Source organism: Pan paniscus, chromosome 11, assembly GCF_029289425.2.
Source record: "Pan paniscus chromosome 11, NHGRI_mPanPan1-v2.0_pri, whole genome shotgun sequence".
In the NCBI taxonomy this organism is placed as follows: domain Eukaryota; kingdom Metazoa; phylum Chordata; class Mammalia; order Primates; family Hominidae; genus Pan; species Pan paniscus.
Genome location: NC_073260.2, coordinates 58,641,800 through 58,665,889, shown reverse-complemented (window position 1 = coordinate 58,665,889; position 24,090 = coordinate 58,641,800). Strand labels below are relative to the sequence as shown.

General features: G+C 55.6%; 1 long non-coding RNA gene across 1 annotated transcript; it reads right to left on the bottom strand.

The window, feature by feature from the left end:
* Nucleotides 1–18,041: 18,041 nt before the first annotated feature.
* LOC117978857 (uncharacterized) lies at nt 18,042–23,683 on the bottom strand. The gene is made up of 3 exons (XR_008626579.1): nt 20,947–23,683; nt 19,454–19,806; nt 18,042–18,683 (listed from the first exon to the last, which is right to left on the bottom strand). It is a non-coding gene; the product is annotated as an uncharacterized LOC117978857 (long non-coding RNA).
* Nucleotides 23,684–24,090: the final 407 nt, after the last annotated feature.

Here is a 24,090-nt window from a genome sequence, read left to right as displayed (position 1 = left end):
GAGGAGGGAGGCAGAGGGCTGATGGATGAGTGAATTTGCAGCTGACACTAGGCCTTGACACCTATGGGATCATTCTGTGCTGCAGCCAGGCCCTGCCGGCCTGACCAGATGTGCTGAGCCCAGGCTATCTCACTCGGATAGGACCAAAATCGGACCTCAACGGGAGTCCGGAGAACACAGCAGGCGTCCTGAAGCTCCCCCTCCCTCGGTGTAAGTCCGCTCAAGCAGCTGCTGATGACAGGACCCCGGGGGTTTGGGCCTGGGACAGGACGAGACACCCGCGGCCCCCTCTCCCACGCCGCCCCACACAGGACCCAGGATCCAGCCGCCACCGCGGCGGCAGCAGGAGCATCACGGCCGCCGCGGGGCGGTGGCGATATTTAAAGGGGACGCAGCCTATCTGTCAGGAGTGGAGCGCCAGTCGGCTCAGCCAATGCGCATGCGCGAGGCGCGAGCGGTTTCTCCCGTCACAGTGGTTCCCACGGTTGTCTTAGAAACCAGGCCCGGAGGCTTGGCAGAGCAGGAGCCCTCCGTGGCAGTGCTTGGATGTCGAGGCTCTGAGGCTAAGGCCTCAGCTCTCCACGGGGTCGAAGGGAACGTCTCCGGATGCCAGGAATCGCAAAGGGCCGACCATGATGATGAAACCCCATGCTGAGACGGGGGAAGCAGCACGGGATCCCAGCCTCAGGCCTGCACGGACGGTGCTGGTTGGGGTGAGTCTCCCCAAAAGTCGTGCCGCCGTCCATGATCTCGACGACGGGTCGGCCTGCGTGCCCCTGGGCTGCTCTCTCACCCGAGGGTCGAGGGTCATTCTCCTCCAGAGCAGAACCCCGCAGCCTCAGGGGTTGCCTGGGGGTTTGTGTATCAATGCCTCTGCTGTAGGACGCTGTGTGTGTGTCTGTGTTTCTGTGTGTGTGTGTGTGTGTATGTGTCTGCGTGTGTGTCTCCCTTTCTATCTTCTGTCTCTGTCTCTCAGTCTCTGTGTGTTTCTTTCCCACTGTCTGTGGGTTTGTGCCAGCCGAAGTTGCGTCAGGGCTACCAGGTCGGTGGAGATTTGGGGGTGTTGCGAATTTTGCAGAAACCTCTTTGCTCCTCTGGTAGGCATTTGAAAACGTGGCTTGGGTCAGGCACAGGCGGCCCCCCCAACCCCCGGGTCCCAGGTGTTCTTCGATTTTCCTTGGCATTGATGGAAATGTCACCCGTTTCCCCCTTCCACCGGCACATACCTGGACACCACCCTTTGTTTCGCCGTCGCCCCGTATGCCTCCGGTGACACACCTTAACACCAACTGCTGTGGGATTGGCCAGTGCCACGCGTGGTCACATGGTCTCCCCCTCGGATTCGCCTCTGTTCCTCATTGCAGGTGTCCTGTAAAGCGCGGTCGGCTTTCCGGAACCCCAGGGCTTTTACAAGCTGTGCAGGGCACTGCTATTTCAAAGGAGGAGGGAGCAGAGGGCTGATGGATGAGTGAATTTGCAGCTGACACTAGGCCTTGACACCTATGGGATCATTCTGTGCTGCAGCCAGGCTCTGCCGGCCTGACAAGATGTGGTGAGCCCAGGCTATCTCACTCGGATAGGACCAAAATCGGACCTCAACGGGAGTCCGGAGAACACAGCAGGCGTCCTGAAGCTCCCCCTCCCTCGGTGTAAGTCCGCTCAAGCAGCTCCTGATGACAGGACCCCGGGGGTTTGGGCCTGGGACAGGACGAGACACCCGCGGCCCCCTCTCCCATGCCGCCCCACACAGGACCCAGGATCCAGCCGCCACCGTGGCGGCAGCAGGAGCATCACGGCCGCCGCGCGGCGGTGGTGATATTTAAAGGGGACGCAGCCTATCTGTCAGGAGTGGAGCGCCAGTCGGCTCAGCCAATGCTCATGCGCGAGGCGCGAGCGGTTTCTCCCGTCACAGTGGTTCCCACGGTTGTCTTAGAAACCAGGCCCGGAGGCTTGGCAGAGCAGGAGCCCTCCGTGGCAGTGCTTGGATGTCGAGGCTCTGAGGCTAAGGCCTCAGCTCTCCACGGGGTCGAAGGGAACGTCTCCGGATGCCAGGAATCGCAAAGGGCCGACCATGATGATGAAACCCCATGCTGAGACGGGGGAAGCAGCACGGGATCCCAGCCTCAGGCCTGCACGGACGGTGTTGGTTGGGGTGAGTCTCCCCAAAAGTCGTGCCGCCGTCCGTGACCTCGAGGACGGGTCGGCATGCGTGCCCCTGGGCTGCTCTCTCACCCGAGGGTCGAGGGTCATTCTCCTCCAGAGCAGAACCCCGCAGCCTCAGGGGTTGCCTGGGGGTGTGTGTTTCAATGCCTCTGCTGTATGACTCCGTGTGTGTGTGTGTGTGAGTGTGTGTCTGTGTGTGTGTGTGTATGTGTCTGCGTGTGTGTCTCCCATTCTATCTTCTGTCTCTGTCTCTCAGTCTCTGTGTGTTTCTTTCCCACTGTCTGTGGGTTTGTGCCAGCCGAAGTTGCGTCAGGGCTACCAGGTCGGTGGAGATTTGGGGGTGTTGCGAATTTTGCAGAAACCTCTTTGCTCCTCTGGTAGGCATTTGAAAACGTGGCTTGGGTCAGGCACAGGCGGCACCCCAACCCCCGGGTCCCAGGTGTTCTTTGATTTTCCTTGGCATTGATGGAAATGTCACCCGTTTCCCCCTTCCACCGGCACATACCTGGACACCACCCTTTGTTTCGCCGTCTCCCCGTATGCCTCTGGTGACACACCTTAACACCAACTGCTGTGGGATTGGCCAGTGCCACGCGTGGTCACATGGTCTCCCCCTCGGATTCGCCTCTGTTCCTCATTGCAGGTGTCCAGTAAAGCGCGGTCGGCTTTCCGGAACCCCAGGGCTTTTACAAGCCGGGCAGGCCACTGCTCTTTCAAAGGAGGAGGGAGGCAGAGGGCTGATGGATGAGTGAATTTGCAGCTGACACTAGGCCTTGACACCTATGGGATCATTCTGTGCTGCAGCCAGGCCCTGCCGGCCTGACCAGATGTGCTGAGCCCAGGCTATCTCACTCGGATAGGATCAAAATCGGACCTCAACGGGAGTCCGGAGAACACAGCAGGCGTCCTGAAGCTCCCCCTCCCTCGGTGTAAGTCCGCTCAAGCAGCTGCTGATGACAGGACCCCGGGGGTTTGGGCCTGGGACAGGACGAGACACCCGCGGCCCCCTCTCCCACGCCGCCCCACACAGGACCCAGGATCCAGCCGCCACCGCGGCGGCAGCAGGAGCATCACGGCCGCCGCGGGGCGGTGGCGATATTTAAAGGGGACGCAGCCTATCTATCAGGAGTGGAGCGCCAGTCGGCTCAGCCAATGCGCATGCGCGAGGCGCGAGCGGTTTCTCCCGTCACAGTGGTTCCCACGGTTGTCTTAGAAACCAGGCCCGGAGGCTTGGCAGAGCAGGAGCCCTCCGTGGCAGTGCTTGGATGTCGAGGCTCTGAGGCTAAGGCCTCAGCTCTCCACGGGGTCGAAGGGAACGTCTCCGGATGCCAGGAGTCGCAAAGGGCCGACCATGATGATGAAACCCCATGCTGAGACGGGGGAAGCAGCACGGGATCCCAGCCTCAGGCCTGCACGGACGGTGTTGGTTGGGGTGAGTCTCCCCAAAAGTCGTGCCGCCGTCCGTGATCTCGAGGACGGGTCGGCATGCGTGCCCCTGGGCTGCTCTCTCACCCGAGGGTCGAGGGTCATTCTCCTCCAGAGCAGATCCCCGCAGCCTCAGGGGTTGCCTGGGGGTGTGTGTTTCAATGCCTCTGCTGTATGACTCCGTGTGTGTGTGTGTGTGAGTGTGTGTCTGTGTGTGTGTGTGTGTATGTGTCTGCGTGTGTGTCTCCCATTCTATCTTCTGTCTCTGTCTCTCAGTCTCTGTGTGTTTCTTTCCCACTGTCTGTGGGTTTGTGCCAGCCGAAGTTGCGTCAGGGCTACCAGGTCGGTGGAGATTTGGGGGTGTTGCGAATTTTGCAGAAACCTCTTTGCTCCTCTGGTAGGCATTTGAAAACGTGGCTTGGGTCAGGCACAGGCGGCCCCCCCAACCCCCGGGTCCCAGGTGTTCTTCGATTTTCCTTGGCATTGATGGAAATGTCACCCGTTTCCCCCTTCCACCGGCACATACCTGGACACCACCCTTTGTTTCGCCGTCGCCCCGTATGCCTCCGGTGACACACCTTAACACCAACTGCTGTGGGATTGGCCAGTGCCACGCGTGGTCACATGGTCTCCCCCTCGGATTCGCCTCTGTTCCTCATTGCAGGTGTCCTGTAAAGCGCGGTCGGCTTTCCGGAACCCCAGGGCTTTTACAAGCCGGGCAGGCCACTGCTCTTTCAAAGGAGGAGGGAGGCAGAGGGCTGATGGATGAGTGAATTTGCAGCTGACACTAGGCCTTGACACCTATGGGATCATTCTGTGCTGCAGCCAGGCTCTGCCGGCCTGACAAGATGTGGTGAGCCCAGGCTATCTCACTCGGATAGGACCAAAATCGGACCTCAACGGGAGTCCGGAGAACACAGCAGGCGTCCTGAAGCTCCCCCTCCCTCCGTGTAAGTCCGCTGAAGCAGCTCCTGATGACAGGACCCCGGGGGTTTGGGCCTGGGACAGGACGAGACACCCGCGGCCCCCTCTCCCACGCCGCCCCACACAGGACCCAGGATCCAGCCGCCACCGCGGCGGCAGCAGGAGCATCACGGCCGCCGCGGGGCGGTGGCGATATTTAAAGGGGACGCAGCCTATCTGTCAGGAGTGGAGCGCCAGTCGGCTCAGCCAATGCGCAAGCGCGAGGCGCGAGCGGTTTCTCCCGTCACAGTGGTTCCCACGGTTGTCTTAGAAACCAGGCCCGGAGGCTTGGCAGAGCAGGAGCCCTCCGTGGCAGTGCTTGGATGTCGAGGCTCTGAGGCTAAGGCCTCAGCTCTCCACGGGGTCGAAGGGAACGTCTCCGGATGCCAGGAATCGCAAAGGGCCGACCATGATGATGAAACCCCATGCTGAGACGGGGGAAGCAGCACGGGATCCCAGCCTCAGGCCTGCACGGACGGTGCTGGTTGGGGTGAGTCTCCCCAAAAGTCGTGCCGCCGTCCATGATCTCGACGACGGGTCGGCCTGCGTGCCCCTGGGCTGCTCTCTCACCCGAGGCTCGAGGGTCATTCTCCTCCAGAGCAGAACCCCGCAGCCTCAGGGGTTGCCTGGGGGTTTGTGTATCAATGCCTCTGCTGTAGGACGCTGTGTGTGTGTCTGTGTGTCTGTGTGTGTGTGTGTGTGTGTGTATGTGTCTGCGTGTGTGTCTCCCATTCTATCTTCTGTCTCTGTCTCTCAGTCTCTGTGTGTTTCTTTCCCACTGTCTGTGGGTTTGTGCCAGCCGAAGTTGCGTCAGGGCTACCAGGTCGGTGGAGATTTGGGGGTGTTGCGAATTTTGCAGAAACCTCTTTGCTCCTCTGGTAGGCATTTGAAAACGTGGCTTGGGTCAGGCACAGGCGGCACCCCAACCCCCGGGTCCCAGGTGTTCTTTGATTTTCCTTGGCATTGATGGAAATGTCACCCGTTTCCCCCTTCCACCGGCACATACCTGGACACCACCCTTTGTTTCGCCGTCTCCCCGTATGCCTCTGGTGACACACCTTAACACCAACTGCTGTGGGATTGGCCAGTGCCACGCGTGGTCACATGGTCTCCCCCTCGGATTCGCCTCTGTTCCTCATTGCAGGTGTCCTGTAAAGCGCGGTCGGCTTTCCGGAACCCCAGGGCTTTTACAAGCCGGGCAGGCCACTGCTCTTTCAAAGGAGGAGGGAGGCAGAGGGCTGATGGATGAGTGAATTTGCAGCTGACACTAGGCCTTGACACCTATGGGATCATTCTGTGCTGCAGCCAGGCCCTGCCGGCGTGACCAGATGTGCTGAGCCCAGGCTATCTCACTCGGATAGGACCAAAATCGGACCTCAACGGGAGTCCGGAGAACACAGCAGGCATCCTGAAGCTCCCCCTCCCTCGGTGTACGTCCGCTCAAGCAGCTGCTGATGACAGGACCCCGGGGGTTTGGGCCTGGGACAGGACGAGACACCCGCGGCCCCCTCTCCCACGCCGCCCCACACAGGACCCAGGATCCAGCCGCCACCGCGGCGGCAGCAGGAGCATCACGGCCGCCGCGGGGCGGTGGCGATATTTAAAGGGGACGCAGCCTATCTGTCAGGAGTGGAGCGCCAGTCGGCTCAGCCAATGCGCAAGCGCGAGGCGCGAGCGGTTTCTCCCGTCACAGTGGTTCCCACGGTTGTCTTAGAAACCAGGCCCGGAGGCTTGGCAGAGCAGGAGCCCTCCGTGGCAGTGCTTGGATGTCGAGGCTCTGAGGCTAAGGCCTCAGCTCTCCACGGGGTCGAAGGGAACGTCTCCGGATGCCAGGAATCGCAAAGGGCCGACCATGATGATGAAACCCCATGCTGAGACGGGGGAAGCAGCACGGGATCCCAGCCTCAGGCCTGCACGGACGGTGTTGGTTGGGGTGAGTCTCCCCAAAAGTCGTGCCGCCGTCCGTGACCTCGAGGACGGGTCGGCATGCGTGCCCCTGGGCTGCTCTCTCACCCGAGGGTCGAGGGTCATTCTCCTCCAGAGCAGAACCCCGCAGCCTCAGGGGTTGCCTGGGGGTGTGTGTTTCAATGCCTCTGCTGTATGACTCCGTGTGTGTGTGTGTGTGAGTGTGTGTGTGTGTGTGTGTGTGTGTATGTGTCTGCGTGTGTGTCTCCCATTCTATCTTCTGTCTCTGTCTCTCAGTCTCTGTGTGTTTCTTTCCCACTGTCTGTGGGTTTGTGCCAGCCGAAGTTGCGTCAGGGCTACCAGGTCGGTGGAGATTTGGGGGTGTTGCGAATTTTGCAGAAACCTCTTTGCTCCTCTGGTAGGCATTTGAAAACGTGGCTTGGGTCAGGCACAGGCGGCCCCCCCAACCCCCGGGTCCCAGGTGTTCTTTGATTTTCCTTGGCATTGATGGAAATGTCACCCGTATCCCCCTTCCACCGGCACATACCTGGACACCACCCTTTGTTTCGCCGTCGCCCCGTATGCCTCCGGTGACACACCTTAACACCAACTGCTGTGGGATTGGCCAGTGCCACGCGTGGTCACATGGTCTCCCCCTCGGATTCGCCTCTGTTCCTCATTGCAGGTGTCCTGTAAAGCGCGGTCGGCTTTCCGGAACCCCAGGGCTTTTACAAGCCGGGCAGGCCACTGCTCTTTCAAAGGAGGAGGGAGGCAGAGGGCTGATGGATGAGTGAATTTGCAGCTGACACTAGGCCTTGACACCTATGGGATCATTCTGTGCTGCAGCCAGGCTCTGCCGGCCTGACAAGATGTGGTGAGCCCAGGCTATCTCACTCGGATAGGACCAAAATCGGACCTCAACGGGAGTCCGGAGAACACAGCAGGCATCCTGAAGCTCCCCCTCCCTCGGTGTAAGTCCCCTCAAGCAGCTCCTGATGACAGGACCCCGGGGGTTTGGGCCTGGGACAGGACGAGACACCCGCGGCCCCCTCTCCCACGCCGCCCCACACAGGACCCAGGATCCAGCCGCCACCGCGGCGGCAACAGGAGCATCACGGCCGCCGCGGGGCGGTGGCGATATTTAAAGGGGACGCAGCCTATCTGTCAGGAGTGGAGCGCCAGTCGGCTCAGCCAATGCGCATGCGCGAGGCGCGAGCGGTTTCTCCCGTCACAGTGGTTCCCACGGTTGTCTTAGAAACCAGGCCCGGAGGCTTGGCAGAGCAGGAGCCCTCCGTGGCAGTGCTTGGATGTCGAGGCTCTGAGGCTAAGGCCTCAGCTCTCCACGGGGTCGAAGGGAACGTCTCCGGATGCCAGGAATCGCAAAGGGCCGACCATGATGATGAAACCCCATGCTGAGACGGGGGAAGCAGCACGGGATCCCAGCCTCAGGCCTGCACGGACGGTGCTGGTTGGGGTGAGTCTCCCCAAAAGTCGTGCCGCCGTCCATGATCTCGACGACGGGTCGGCCTGCGTGCCCCTGGGCTGCTCTCTCACCCGAGGGTCGAGGGTCATTCTCCTCCAGAGCAGAACCCCGCAGCCTCAGGGGTTGCCTGGGGGTTTGTGTATCAATGCCTCTGCTGTAGGACGCTGTGTGTGTGTCTGTGTGTCTGTGTGTGTGTGTGTGTGTATGTGTCTGCGTGTGTGTCTCCCTTTCTATCTTCTGTCTCTGTCTCTCAGTCTCTGTGTGTTTCTTTCCCACTGTCTGTGGGTTTGTGCCAGCCGAAGTTGCGTCAGGGCTACCAGGTCGGTGGAGATTTGGGGGTGTTGCGAATTTTGCAGAAACCTCTTTGCTCCTCTGGTAGGCATTTGAAAACGTGGCTTGGGTCAGGCACAGGCGGCCCCCCCAACCCCCGGGTCCCAGGTGTTCTTCGATTTTCCTTGGCATTGATGGAAATGTCACCCGTTTCCCCCTTCCACCGGCACATACCTGGACACCACCCTTTGTTTCGCCGTCGCCCCGTATGCCTCCGGTGACACACCTTAACACCAACTGCTGTGGGATTGGCCAGTGCCACGCGTGGTCACATGGTCTCCCCCTCGGATTCGCCTCTGTTCCTCATTGCAGGTGTCCTGTAAAGCGCGGTCGGCTTTCCGGAACCCCAGGGCTTTTACAAGCCGGGCAGGCCACTGCTATTTCAAAGGAGGAGGGAGCAGAGGGCTGATGGATGAGTGAATTTGCAGCTGACACTAGGCCTTGACACCTATGGGATCATTCTGTGCTGCAGCCAGGCTCTGCCGGCCTGACAAGATGTGGTGAGCCCAGGCTATCTCACTCGGATAGGACCAAAATCGGACCTCAACGGGAGTCCGGAGAACACAGCAGGCGTCCTGAAGCTCCCCCTCCCTCGGTGTAAGTCCGCTCAAGCAGCTCCTGATGACAGGATCCCGGGGGTTTGGGCCTGGGACAGGACGAGACACCCGCGGCCCCCTCTCCCATGCCGCCCCACACAGGACCCAGGATCCAGCCGCCACCGTGGCGGCAGCAGGAGCATCACGGCCGCCGCGCGGCGGTGGTGATATTTAAAGGCGACGCAGCCTATCTGTCAGGAGTGGAGCGCCAGTCGGCTCAGCCAATGCTCATGCGCGAGGCGCGAGCGGTTTCTCCCGTCACAGTGGTTCCCACGGTTGTCTTAGAAACCAGGCCCGGAGGCTTGGCAGAGCAGGAGCCCTCCGTGGCAGTGCTTGGATGTCGAGGCTCTGAGGCTAAGGCCTCAGCTCTCCACGGGGTCGAAGGGAACGTCTCCGGATGCCAGGAGTCGCAAAGGGCCGACCATGATGATGAAACCCCATGCTGAGACGGGGGAAGCAGCACGGGATCCCAGCCTCAGGCCTGCACGGACGGTGTTGGTTGGGGTGAGTCTCCCCAAAAGTCGTGCCACCATCCGTGATCTCGAGGACGGGTCGGCCTGCGTGCCCCTGGGCTGCTCTCTCACCCGAGGCTCGAGGGTCATTCTCCTCCAGAGCAGAACCCCCCAGCCTCAGGGGTTGCCTGGGGGTTTGTGTATCAATGCCTCTGCTGTAGGACGCTGTGTGTGTGTCTGTGTGTCTGTGTGTGTGTGTGTGTGTATGTGTCTGCGTGTGTGTCTCCCATTCTATCTTCTGTCTCTGTCTCTCAGTCTCTGTGTGTTTCTTTCCCACTGTCTGTGGGTTTGTGCCAGCCGAAGTTGCGTCAGGGCTACCAGGTCGGTGGAGGATTGGGAGTGTTGCGAATTTTGCAGAAACCTCTTTGCTCCTCTGGTAGGCATTTGAAAACGTGGCTTGGGTCAGGCACAGGCGGCCCCCCCAACCCCCGGGTCCCAGGTGTTCTTTGATTTTCCTTGGCATTGATGGAAATGTCACCCGTTTCCCCCTTCCACCGGCACATACCTGGACACCACCCTTTGTTTCGCCGTCGCCCCGTATGCCTCCGGTGACACACCTTAACACCAACTGCTGTGGGATTGGCCAGTGCCACGCGTGGTCACATGGTCTCCCCCTCGGATTCGCCTCTGTTCCTCATTGCAGGTGTCCTGTAAAGCGCGGTCGGCTTTCCGGAACCCCAGGGCTTTTACAAGCTGTGCAGGCCACTGCTCTTTCAAAGGAGGAGGGAGGCAGAGGGCTGATGGATGAGTGAATTTGCAGCTGACACTAGACCTTGACACCTATGGGATCATTCTGTGCTGCAGCCAGGCCCTGCCGGCCTGACCAGATGTGCTGAGCCCAGGCTATCTCACTCGGATAGGACCAAAATCAGACCTCAACGGGAGTCCGGAGAACACAGCAGGCGTCCTGAAGCTCCCCCTCCCTCGGTGTAAGTCCGCTCAAGCAGCTCCTGATGACAGGAGCCCAGGGGTTTGGGCCTGGGACAGGACGAGACACCCGCGGCCCCCTCTCCCACGCCGCTCCACACTGGACCCAGGATCCAGCCGCCACCGCGGCGGCAGCAGGAGCATCTCGGCCGCCGCAGGGCGGTGGCGATATTTAAAGGGGACGCAGCCTATCTGTCAGGAGTGGAGCGCCAGTGGGCTCAGCCAATGCGCATGCGCGAGGCGCGAGCGGTTTCTCCCGTCACAGTGGTTCCCACGGTTGTCTTAGAAACCAGGCCCGGAGGCTTGGCAGAGCAGGAGCCCTCTGTGGCAGTACTTCGGTGTCGAGGCTCTGAGGCTAAGGCCTCAGCTCTCCACGGGGTCGAAGGGAACGTCTCCGGCTGCCAGGAGTTGCAAAGGGCCAACCGTGATGATGAAACCCCAGGCGGAGACGGGGGAAGCAGCACAGGATCCCAGCTTCAGACCTGCTCGGACGGTATTGGTTGGGGTGAGTCTCCCCAAAAGTCGTGCCGCCGTCCGTGATCTCGAGGACGGGTCGGCTTGCGTGTCCCTGGGCTGCTCTCTCACCCAAGGGTTGTTTTCCTCCAGAGCAGATCCCTGCAGCCTCAGGGGTTGCCTGGGGGTGTGTGTTTCAATGCCTCTGCTGTATGACTCTTTGTGTGTGTGTGTGTGTGTGTTTGTGTGTGTGCGTGTGTGTGTGTCTGTGTGTGTGTCTCCCGTTCTCTCTTCTGTCTCTGTCTCTCAGTCTCTGTGTGTTTCTTTCCCACTCTCTGTGGGTTTGTTTGTGTATGCCTGTGTGTGTTTGTGTCTTTGGCCGAATGTGCCCTGTGCGCCACAAAGTGGTTTCTCGCATGGCTGCCTGTCTTTGCTGAGCCTGTTTCTTCCCCTCTGTCTGTTTCATGAGGCTGGTTGTCAATGCTTTTCACCGCCCCGTATCCCCTTTGGGTGTGTGAAAGCCTGGCCCTCGTGAGGGCATGCTTTGGTCTCAGAGCAATTGAATTCTCATTTCCATCCTGAGCGGCCTCTTTTCTAGTATCAAAACGAACACACTGCAGACAAGGATAGAAATCCCACAGGAGCTCTTTGTCGTACAGGAGAGCAGCAGACCCATGTCAGAGAAGATGCTTGAGTCTTTTCACGGCTCTTCTCTGAGAAATGAAGCCACACCATGATACAGTCAGCAAGAGGAAGCCGGGAATTAGAGATGGCAACAATCCCTGTCCCTGGAACGCTGGCCTCCCTGACAAGCCACCCTTTTGGAACGCCACCCCTTATGCCCGTTGTGGTGGCATGGTGCTGTATCCTGCCTGGTCTCCGTCCTCTGCTCTGTCCTCAGTCTTGCTCTGCCTCCCTTGTTTCTCAGGGGCCTGGATGCCTCTCGCTCTTGCCAAATGCCTTCAACAAAGATGGCTTCCCTCTCCGTCAGGGAGACATTTCTTCGAGATCCGTGTCATGATTATTTCTCTCTCCAAACGTGTTTCTGCTTAATTGGGCTGGTCTCATGACCCGGGAACTGTTGGCTTCCATAGGTGTCTCAGGCAGGGAAGCTTCCTGCTTCTCCACGTTTCCCCTCATGGGTGGGTGGATTGCCTAAAATGAGCGCTAGGCGACCGTGACTGGCCTTATCTTCCAGGACAGGTGGTGATGCATTTAATCTGCACTTCCTCTCTCATTCTTGAGTTACATCCTCTCCTCTGCTCCTGGGTGGACTGATCCCCTTGATCATCTGGCAGAAAAGAATGTCAGGGAACCCAAGGGACTGGTCTAGGTTTGGGGGCTGATGCTGGGGCTCGGTGCAGCCAAAGTTGCTTCAGGGCTGCCAGGGCCTTGGAGGGTTTGGGGTGGGGCGAATTTTGCAGAAAGCTCTTTGCTCCTCTGGTAGGCATTTGACAACGTGGCTTGGGTCTGGCACAGCACCCCCACCGCCAACCCCGCGTGTCCCACATGTTTTTCGATTTTCCTTTGCATTGATGGAAAGGTCACCCGTTTCTCCCTTCCACCCGCACATTCCTGGACACCACCCTTTTTTTCGCCGTCTCCCCATATGCCTCCAATGACACACATTAACACCAACTGCTGTGGGATAGGCCAGTGCCATGCATAGTCACATGGTCTCCGCCTCGGATTTGCCCCTGTTCCTCTTTGCAGGTGTCCTGTAAAGCTCTGTCGGCTTTCTGGAGCCCCGGCACTTTTACAAGCCGGTCAGGCCACTGCTCTTTCAAAGTAGGAGGGCATTGAAAAACACACCCCCAAGCAATCCCTGAGGCTGTGATGTTCTGCTCTCTACGAGAACGACCCTCGGGTGAGAGAGCAGCCCAGGGGCACGCAGGCCGACCTGTCCTAGAGATCACTGATGAAGGCACGACTTTTGGGGAGACTCACCCCAACCAACACCATCCGGGCAGGCCTTAGACTGGGATCCCGTGCTGCTTCCCCCATCTCCGCTGGGCTTTCCTCATGGTAGTCGGCCCTTTGCGACTTCTGGCATCTGGGTACATTCCCGTCGACCCCGTGAAGAGGTTAGGCAGGAGCCTCAGAGCCCCGAAACCCAAGCACTGCCACGGAGGGCTCCTTCTTCACCAAGCCTCGGGGACTGGTTTCTAAGACAACCATGGGAACCACTGTCACTGGAGAAGCCACTCCAGCCTCACTCATGCGCATTGGCTGAGCCCACTGGCGCTCCGCTCCTGGCAGTCAGGCTGGGTCCCCTTTAAATACTGCCACCTCTGAGCGCGGCGGCAGCGAGGCTCCTGCTACCCCCGCAGCGGCGGCTAGATCTGGGGTCCAATTTGGGGTGGCGTGGGAGAGGGGGCCGTGGGTGTCTTCTCCTGTCCCAGGGCCAAACCCGGAGGAGTCCTCACCTCAGGACCTGCTTGAGCTGACTTCCACCGAGGGAGGGGGAGCTTCAGGACACCTGCTGTGTTCTCCGGGCTCCCGTTCAGATCCAATTTTGGCCCCCTTCGAGTGAGATAGGATGGGCTCACCACATCTGGTCAGGCCGGCAGGGCCTCGCTGCAGCACAGAATGATCCCATAGGTGTCAAGCCCTAGTGTCAGCTGCAAATTCACTCATCCATCAGCCCTCTGCCTCCCTCCTCCTTTGAAAGAGCAGTGGCCTGCCCCACTTCTAAAAGCCCTGGGGTTCCGGAAAGCCGACCGCGCTTTACAGGACACCTGCATAGAGGAACAGGGGTGAGTCCGAGGTGGAGACCATGTGACCACGCGTGGCACTGGCCTATCCCACAGCAGTTGGTGTTAATGTGTGTCACCGGAGGCATACGGGGCGATGGCGAAACAAAGGGTGGTGTCCAGGTATGTGCCTGTTGAGTTGGGAAACGGTTGACCTTTCCATTAATGCCAAGGAAAATCGAAGAACACCTAGGACCCGGGGGGTGGGGGTCTGTGCCTGACCCAAGCCACGTTTTCAAATGCCTACCAGAGGAGCAAAGAGCTTTCTGCAAAATTCACTCCACCCCCAACCCTCCACCGCCCTGGTAGCCCTGACGCAACTTTGGCTGTGCCCAGCCCCAGCCCCAGCCCCAGCCCAGTCCCTTTGGGTCCCTGACATTCGTTTCGGCCAGAAGATCAAGGGAGTCAGTCCACCCAGGAGCAGAGGAGAGGATGTCCCTTATGAATGAGTCAGGAAATACAGAGGAAATGCGACACTACCTTTCCTGGAAGACAAGGCCTGTCACGGTCGCCTAGCGCTCATTCTAGGCAATCCACCCACCCATGAGGGGAAACATGGAGAAGAAGGAAGCTTCCCTGCCTGAGACAGGAATGGAAGCCAGGAGCTCCCAGGTCATGAGACCTGCCCAATCAAGCAGAAACACGTTTGGAGAGAGAAACAATCACGACACGGATCTCGAAGAAATGTTTCCCTGACAGACTGGGAAGTCATCTTTGTTGAAGACATTGGGCGTCAGCGAGAGGCATCAAGGCACTTGAGAAACAGGTGAGGCAGAGCAGGAGGGAAGGCAGGGCAGACACCGGCGGCCAGGCAGGATATATCACGGTTCCACTGCCAGGGTCATAAGGGGTGGGGTTCCAAAAGGGTGGCTTGTCCAGAGAGGCCAGCGTTCCAGTGACAGGGATTGTTGCCATCTCCCATTCCCGGCTTCCTCTTCCAGACCGTATTGTGGTGTGGCTTCATTTCTCAGAGAAGAGCCATGAAAAGATACAAGCATCTTCTCTGACGTGGGTCCGCTGGTCTCCTGCGGGACAAAGAGCTCCTGTGGGGCTCGTTTCCTCGTCTGCAGTGTGTTCATCTTGATCCTAGAGAAGAGGCCGCTCAGGATGGGGATGATATTTCAATTGCTCCGGGACCAAAGCATCTCCTCACGTGGGCCAGACCTTCACACACCCAAAGCAGAACCGCGGCGGTGAAAATGATTGACAACCGGTCTCATGACCCAGGCAGAGAGACAGAAACAGGCTCACCAAAGACAGTCCGCCATGCAAGAAACAGCTTTGTGGCGCACAGGGCAGATTCAGCCAAGGACTCACACCCATACGGGCACACACACACAAACTGACAGAAAGAGGGAAAGAAACACACAGAGACTGAGAGACAGAGAGAGAAGAGAGAATGGGAGACACACACACAGACACACACAGACACACACACACACACATACACACACAGACACACACACAGAGTCTTACAGCAGAGGCATTGAAACACACACCCCCAGGCAACCCCTGAGGCTGTGGCTTTCTGCTTTCGAGGAGAACGACCCTTCGGTGAGAGAACACCCCAGGGGCACGCAGGCCGTCCTGTCCTCGAGATCACCGCGTGACGACTTTTGGGGAGACTCACCCCAACCAACACCATCCGGGCAGGCCTGAGGGAGGGATTCCGTGCTGCCTTCTCCGGACTCTGCGTCGAGTTTCCTCACCCTGTTCAGCCCTTTGTGACTCTTGGCATCCGGAGACTTTCCCCTCGACCCGGTGGAAAGGTCAGGCCGGAGCCTCAGAGCCTTGACATCCAAGCACTGCCACAGAAGTCTCCCGCTTTGCCAAGCCTTGGGGACTGGTTTCTAAGACAACCATGGGAACCACTGTGAAGGGGAAGCTGCTCATGCCTTGTGCATGCGCATTGGCTGGGCCGACTCGTTCTCCCCTCCAGGCAGTCAGGCTGTGTCCCCTTTAAAGAACGCCACCGCTGAGAACTGACCCTCAGATCTCCCTTCCTGAATTTCTTTAGGGAAAGCAACAACCATCCCTGTGAATCATGGGTTTTCAAGGGGAGGAAGGAGAGGGCTAGTTGTCTGAGAGGGAAACTGCTTAAGGCTGCAGACTAGGAAATGCGATTCCAGGTTTAAGATAGCTCCTTTCTGGACCTCAGTCCTTCACCTAGTCACCTAGTCACAGGGTGGATTGCCTCTAAGGATACTTAGGGGAAAAGGAATCAAATTTGGGATGGTTCTCCTTGCTTTAAGACTTGATGGGAGACGGGGAGGCCAACCCTTCTCTGCAGACCATGATCCTCACTAGACAGAGGAGCTCCAAACCTGCCCATCTCATCCCATGCACTGACGGTGCCTGGCCTGGCTCCAAACTCCCGAAAGGAACTATTTTACAGTGCCAAAAAGGGGACACTGTTGATAATGATAATAAAATGAAACAATCTGATTGGGGCATTGCTGGATCAGAAAATTTGTCACCTTTTTAAAGTTAAATTGTTAAAAAATTTTAACTATTAAACATTTTTAATATTAAGCCTGATCTGTTTGGTAGCCCTGGAGCAGGGCTGAGGCATAGAGAGAAACCTTTCCTTCAGCCAGGTTGTCTGTGTCACACTGATTTATTTTTGTTTTATTTGTGGATTTCTTAATGGACCCAATGGTGGTTCCTCTTTGCACCCCTCGGGTTGACAGGCAATTCCTTCCTAGCCCAGGTCTCAGCTCTGGTTTAGTTTTCATAACTTTTGGGGGTCCAGGGAGCCAGGAGACTGGAGATAGAAAGCAGAAGTGCACTGGGGCGGTGGGTCTGCCTTGGCTTACCCCCAAATTTCTGGATTCCAGGTGCCTTGCTCCAGTCCCCGCCCCATCCTAGGCTCAGGATGCTCTCCCACCCTACTAACCACTGGTCCGGTCAAAGCCCAAGCTGCTGCCAGCCGCCATGTTATCTCCCAGCCTGGCTAGGGTGCCTGCTAGCCAGCAGTGGCTATGGTGGTGTGCAGAGTGAGGGTGAGTTTTTGTATTGACTGCCATTCCGTTTACCTCAACAAGTATGTTTGGGCAACCATTCTGTGCCAGGCAGCAGACAGAGTCCCTGCACTGCAGGAATTCCTAGTCCTGTGGGCAGGGGTGTGTGGAGGATGGCACATGGTGGTTAGCCAGGTCCAAGGGTCTCCACTCCCGTCCTAGCATCCTAGAGATCCTGGAGGCTAGGTTGGCCACAGAGACTGAGTTCAGGACAATTCCTTCACGCAGTTAACGAAGTTATCTGTAACTCCCTGGTTAAACACACACACACACACACACACACACACACAAACTGGCAGTCGTGGGAGGTATTTCCCCACTGGGCTGGTTGGTAGCATGGGAAGAACTGTGGACCCCTGGCCGAGTGGCACCTGGAAGGAGGCTGATGTAAGAGTGGTGTAGCTGTGAGTGGGAAAAGTGAGATCTAGTGGGGTAAGTCCATGTTCCCTGTTCCTAAAGTCAAATTCTCCCTGAAAAGACCCAGGGCAGCACTGTTAGGGAGCTGAAGGAGTCCCTCTGTGCCCAGAGGGAATTAGGCCACTCAGGCCTCAGAGAAGGAGGGCGGGTGGTGAGGACAACCTCCCCAAGCCACCATCAGAGCAGGCCCAATACTTGCAAATTCACTCCTCAGTCCACCAGATTCTGGTCCCATCCTACATCCCCACCAGGGCACAGGAGGCCCACATAAGAACAAGCTTTATTTGGCCAAATTAACTCACTTCCCTGGATTACCTCACTTATTGGAAAGCGAAAGTACACCCCACACTCCTAGCCCTGTCCCTGCCTAAACCTCTTTATCTCTGAAGCCCACTCTTTGAGACCTAAAAATTAGGGTTCAACAGAAACACTCTAGGACTACAGGAGTGACCCAACAGTCCCTATCCTACAGTGCACTAAAAGCCAAACTGAAGGCTGCTTCCTCGGTGGAGGGTGTCTCAGGGTGAGGTGGCAGGACTGTTAGCCGCTTCTCATTTTACAAGCTCCTTGTCCACAGTCATCTGCGCCAGCCCCTCACAAAACTGGTTCTCGACTTCTGGTGGGTGCTGGTGTTTACCCCTTTCCTCCCACTATCTGTTCAAACCGAGCCCACCCACCCTCCAGTCACCTCCCCTCCTTAAGGCTCCCTGAGCTCTATTTACCCTTTTGTAACTCCATCCCTCCATAAGTACACAACTCTCCTAGCTGGTTTCCTAGAGGGCAGATACAGTGTTTCCAGTTGGCCCTCTGCAGATATCTGTGAATAAGTCTCTCCCAGCCCCTACATATAAATATGTCTGTTCTAGACAGACGGGCCTAAGTCCCAACATAAACACATCACAAGATAATTACATCTTATATACATACAGATCTCTCTATAGAGTTATATTTGAAAGTGTCTATAACTCTAGATATAGGACTATAATTATGTCTATTTTTATAACTATGCAGTTATAAATAGATATGCCTATATATAGTGATAATAATATAGAAATATCTCCATAGCCATATATGGCTCTAAGTGAATGCTCTAAATACTCTATTTCACAATCAATAAGTATATATCTCCTGAAACATAATTCTAACAATATACGTTTTTATCTATATAGCTGTTCAGAGATATAAATCTGTCAGGATATCAAATGTACATAAAGCCGGATGGCTGTAAGACAGTCGTATATTTTCCCATATATAAATATGCTCCTATAACTACTGTATATGCACAAATACAATGGAAATAATTATATTTCCCTCAAACGTAAATCTGTAAATACAACCACAGCACATTTAGGTATGGTTAGACATAGAGCCATATTTCCTAGACATCAGTCTGTCAGTAGAGCCACCAGTGCCTCCAAACAGAGAGTTATAGAGGGAGTTACAAATAAACTCTCCAGATGTGAACGGATCAGAAGAACTAGATGTAAACATGACACCAAGCCGTTCCTCCTTGTTCTTCTTCTTCTTCGTAAGATATTCCTGAAGCAAGCCCAGTCATATAACAGGGTGCAGAGGTGTCTGGGTACTGGTATTTTTTCCCCCAAGGAGGGTCGGAGGTGGCTGGACTTTGGGAAACTGTGCAGGAGTGGGTAGGGGACAGTGCCCGCTCCCAACACAGCCCAGAAGCCCCTTCCGTCTGTCTCCTGGTGGCTGAGAGCTCGGGCAAGTGGAGAGGCCTAAGGGAGAAAAATGAAAAAGCAGAGTCTGGCTTGAGTCGTTTGGCCCTTCGGCCTAAAACCCTCTCAACAGGGAAGCCCCGAACAGACGTCGGAGCGGAGAGAGCCCACGAGGCCCAGAGGCTGGGGGAAAGGGGCTGCAGGCCGGGCTGCGGAGGCCGAGCAGAGTCGCCAGCCGGTGCCTGACCGCCCGGCGCCCCATCGCCCTGGGCCGCTGCCTCGCCGGCGGCCTGGAACACAAAACCTGGGCCCTAGCCCTGCGCCCTGTGCTCAGCACTTCCACTGGTCTTATTTTATTGCTGTTTTGTCCAATTAGGTATCGCAGCGTCCTCCACCCGGTGTTGTTTTCAAATGCGAGTGCACCCAGGGCTTTCTGATTGCGTGTGTTTGTGTGTGTGTGTGTGTGCTGGCTTTAAATAAGTGACTCAGTGGATAGTGTATTTCTCTTTTCAGACCAAATGGGTCACTGGCTACTGAAAAAGAATCCAGACCTCTGAAAGGGTTCGTGACAAATTTTTTAGAAGTTCTCACGCTCATTTGTTATGATAATTTCCTTTTCTTTTTTCTCTTTTAAAAAAGTTGGCTAATTTGTGTTTCTATATTCCTCTTTAATTTTATTTTTATTGGGGGTACAAATGTTTTTAAAGGAGGGATTTCGTTAGACCCGAAACTGTGGGGTGGCTTCCTCTCTAGCAAACTTACTATCTCTACCCCTGTGATTCCCATCTCCCCCAAGAAAACAAACTAATTAAATGACCAGAAAACTGTACCTGGAGAAAATAAGGTATATGTTGCAGGATCCGGGACCGCAGTCTTTGCTTGCTTCATGAAAATTCGGCTGGTCTCCAAACTCGCGAAGGAAAATTCAAGGCGCCTCAACTCCTCCTTTTAAATTTTTTAATAAAGAGCCTAGAAAGGGAACTTTCCCTGGGCCTGCCGGAGCCCCAGCCTGGCTCTCCGAACTTCCCAGCGGCCACAAGTGTTTTTCTGCTTCCGTTCGGGCACCCCGTCTTCCCGGGCATCTCTGAGCTCCTGCCGGATCAAGGCTGTGGTCATCACCTCATTCATCTCTGCCGCTTGGCCTGAGCCTGCACATTTGGCCTCCTTCTTAAAACAGGAGCTCCTAGAGAGTCCCAAAATCCATTAACCATTCCCATATATGGGATCCCTTCCCTGATCACACAAAGCAGAAGCCTGAGAAAAAAAGCAATAAAGAGTGGCCTCCTGGCTCTCCTTCCCCTCTTCCCTCCCTTGTCTGGGAAAGGGGTTCCCAACCCCAGCCCTGCCAAGAGCATATTAAGAAGCTTTTTTCCTCCCTTCCTTTCCTATCTTCCCCTCAGATGCTGTGATCCTGACTCCTTCTGTCTCCACCTCAAAATATCTCCTCTTGCATTTTATTGTTATTCTGTTATGGAGGGACTGTTAACTACTGTTTTATTATTATTATTCATTAATTATTGTTATTATGATTTTGTTAGAGATTTGTTCACCACCGTTCAAGGGACAGCAGCCTGGCCCAGGGGGAAGCCTGCCTCTCCCTCTCTGTCTCTCTCTCTCTCTCACACACACACACACACATACACACACACACACCCTAACAGAGTGCACACTCACGCATATATGCTCACAAATGCCTGCTGTGTTCAGGCCCCTGCACGGCAATCCGAAGAGGCAGGCATCCTACCCCAGCACGCAAACAACACACTGCCCATGCACACCAGCATTCAGGCAGAACACCAACCCCAGACCAACGCCAAAACCCACACACACCGAGGTTGCAAGGAAAGGAAAATACATAAAGAATCCCTTCTCTCCAAAACCTGGAGGGGCGAGTCAGGCCTCTGTCTCTTCCCCCCAGTCGCTTTCGCTTTCTCTTTTTTTTTCTCCTTGTTTACAGCTTCAGAGAGCTCAAGGCCCATAAATCTTGAGGGGTCTACAGAGCGCAGAGCACATTTGTATGCATCGTTGGGACTCGCTAATACCTAAGCCCATTAAGGAGCGTGTATGCGCGTGGTTTCCGGTGTGTATTAACTTATAGTTAAATTCTGGAGGAAAGGGCATTGTGAATTAACATATACCAAATCCATCATGGGCTTTTATCATATCAGATTAGTCAGTCATGGGTTTGGGGGAGCAACTTGCCTGGGTCGGGGTGTACCCACCCTTCAAACTTTGTGGAGCAGGCCCTGGGGTCTTGGGAAACACGAAGGAATTCCTATCCAGCCCCAGTCATTCGGATCCCCCAGGCCTAGCGGCTGCACACCTGTGAGATGGCGGAGGGACTGCACACCCGGGTGCGGGAGGCCAGTGCCAGTGAAGAGAGGTGGGCAAGGGAGGCCCCTCCAGCGTCCTGCTGGGGTTGAGTTGGGGCGACTCGTCCTGTGGCCGCTGGGTCGTCTGGTTTCCGCTTTCCGAAAGAAATGAGAGGAGAGGCAAGTGGAGTCGCTGAACTTTGATTAAACCGTAGAGAAGACAGTGGGAGGAGGGAAAAAAAAAAGATCGGAGAAGGAGGAGGAGGTGGCCGAGAGATCGAGGAAAGGAAGTCCTAGCGGCTCAGGGGAATTTGGAAATCTCTCCAAGGGGCTGAAAGCTGGAAGTTGTATGAAGGTGTTCCTTTCCCACACCCCAGCTACTCCGCCCCAGTCGAAGAGGCTAATTCCGGGCCTCTTATAAAAATAAGAAAGAAAAGGTAAAGAAAAAGAAAATCTAATTATGTGGCATGTTTCAGCCAGGTGTTCCTGGTTCCAATGACTCAGACCCTATTGGAGCCCCGAGGATCTGGATATTTGGGCCTGCATAGACAGAGATGAAGGATGCCATTTCTAAAAGGAGGAAGGGGAGAGGAAAGTCCATCTCTTGGGGTCTTATAGAAAATGCCAAGGACCAACCAAGCTAAATTATTGTGTCCGTGTAGATCTATTTCCCTATTTACATACAGCAGGCTGTGGGGGTGGGGGGTGAGGGAAGGCCGGGAATAAAGGACCAGGATGGAGCTGGCTGGCAGGAGAGAAAATGCGCCCCCCGGCCCTTTGCGGGAACAGCCATGGGGCCTCCTCAGCTGGCAGCTCAGGCGGCCGCGCGGCTGACGGGTCCGGGGCTGGGGGCCGGGGCCGGGCTGCGGGAGGGGAGGCGGGGGTGGGAGGGGAGGCGGAGGCGGGCCCTCCCCGGGCGCTGTGAACTTTAGCTGGGCCGCCGCCTGTCAGCCCCAGAAAGCGTTAAAGGTGCAGCAGCCCGCGCCAGCCTCCGCAGCCGCCTTTGTACGCGTGATTTATGACTTCAATCTTGGTTCACCAAGAGTTCACACGGCTTTCGCTGCTGTTGAAGGTTAAAAGATGGACTTCGCTTGACAAGTTGGACTATTGAAAATTCCTTCTTCTTCTTTTTTTTTAATTTTAGAAGCGAAGAGCAGAGGCTCAGGAGAGAAAAAAATTGGGGGGGTGGCGGGGGACAGGGGTTGCAGGTGGGCCAAAATGGTAGGTCAGGAAGGTTTGTCTTCCTATATTTAGGATTTTTTGTTGTTAGGATTTGCGTGCGTGTTGGGGAGAGGGTAGAGAATAAGAGGGAGCTAGGCAAGAGATGTAAAGATCTCTCATATTTAGAGGCCAAAGGAGTGAAAAAAAAAATCGTGCTTCCACAGTTAATTATCTGGGTAACTTGGGTCACACCCCCTAACTAATCCTCCTCTAGAGACCGGAAATGGGACAGGTAAGGGAGAGAGTTTGGGTAAAGGGTAAGGTTTGTGTGCTTCTCACTGGGTGTACTTGATCATCCACCTTACCTGGGTAACTACTTTTTTTTTTTTTTTTGGAATTGGGGTCCAGCTCTGTTTCCCAGGCTGGAGTGTTGTGGCACCATCATAGTTCACTGAAGCCTCAAACTCCTGGGCTCAAGTAGTCCTTCCACCTTAGCCTCTTAAGTATGTGAGACTGCAGGCATGTGCCACACCGCCAGGCTGGGTACCTGCTTTTCAATGTGCTTCTGCACCCACAGATTTGGAAAAGGGCATTTTTAGGCAGCAGTCTTTCAAGTCTCTTCATCCTGTAGGTTTAGCCTGCCATTTACATTTGATGCACATGAAGAGGCTAATAGGAAGGAAATCTATAGAACTGGAATTGGAAGTCCTTTCAAATCCCAAATTCCCTTGGTCTAAGAGCCAGTCTCTCTTCTTTCTAGCATTTTGACAATGGTCGTGCCACAGCAGAGTTGGTGGTCAAAGATCTCCCAAAGACCAGGATCTAAGGCCACTTTGTGATCTAAGGCTCTGAGTACTTGGAGAGACAAAACTCACTCCTTCTTTGTAGATTCAGAGAGACAGAGAAAGAGAGAGAGAGAATGAGGAGATACCTTGAAGCTGAGGGTCTGCTTGGCTTTTCGAGGTTTTTTTTTTAAGATATGTTTTTTAAAATTTTTCTGGATTGGGAATTGGGATTGTGTGCACTGGGAAGGGGAACAGCAGAGAGCTGGGTCTGGAGTTGGGTGTGCCTCCCTAGCCCTATTAAGGCCCCATCTCCATTACCGATGCTAGGTAAATGTCTTCTTAAGAGATAGAGCCAGCCCCTCAAATCCAGATCTGGGAACCAAAGCCATCCACGCTAGAAGGGGCACTCCCTGCTTTTCTTTCTACATAGCATTAGATAGGTATTTTCCCACCATGTAAGGACTTAGATAAGAGAAGGAGAAGAGCCAGAAAGATGTCCACATCTCACCGGGACACCTAGCACCAGGCCCTCCTACAGGGGACCTCATATGTAAATAGCAGAATGGGGAGCAGAGAACAGACAGACCCCAGAAATCCAGAGTCCAGGCTCTGAGGTCACTTTGGCAGGAATGGTCCTCTGGCCTTATGAAGAACAGAGGGGCAATATGGCACTGTTTAGAAGCTCAGGGGGTGGTAGCTGTTAGGAGGAATCAGCCAAGGAAGCTAATGAATCTCTTCCAGGTTCTGGATGGGAAGCAGAGGGATGAACTTAATGGCCTCTGGAAGTAATGTCTGTACTGAAGCCCCCTTCTCACACTTTCTGACTGTGTTCCTGCCTGGGAAATAATTCCAGTGGGCTTGTGCTTATCTGCAAGTCTGGGGTAATTATGAATTATTAATTCATCATTAAGACTTGATTGTGACCGTTGCTCTCCAGTGGACCCATTTATCTCCTTCTTTGTGAGGCAAAGGGCAGCCTCTGTTAGCCCGTGGCTTCTGTAACAGGCAAACTGAGGCCAGCCCCTCTTGAAGGCAGTCCTTGAACTCTGCCCTAGGTGGGATGGTTGCCTCATTACCAGTCAAGTCATGTTGCACCTCAGAGTATTTGTGCGATAGAGCCACCTCCCACAAACTTCGGATTTCAAAGTGCTTTGTAGGCTCCTGGAGAGATAGAGTAGGGGATTGGGAGTGAGACTCCAACAGGGGAAG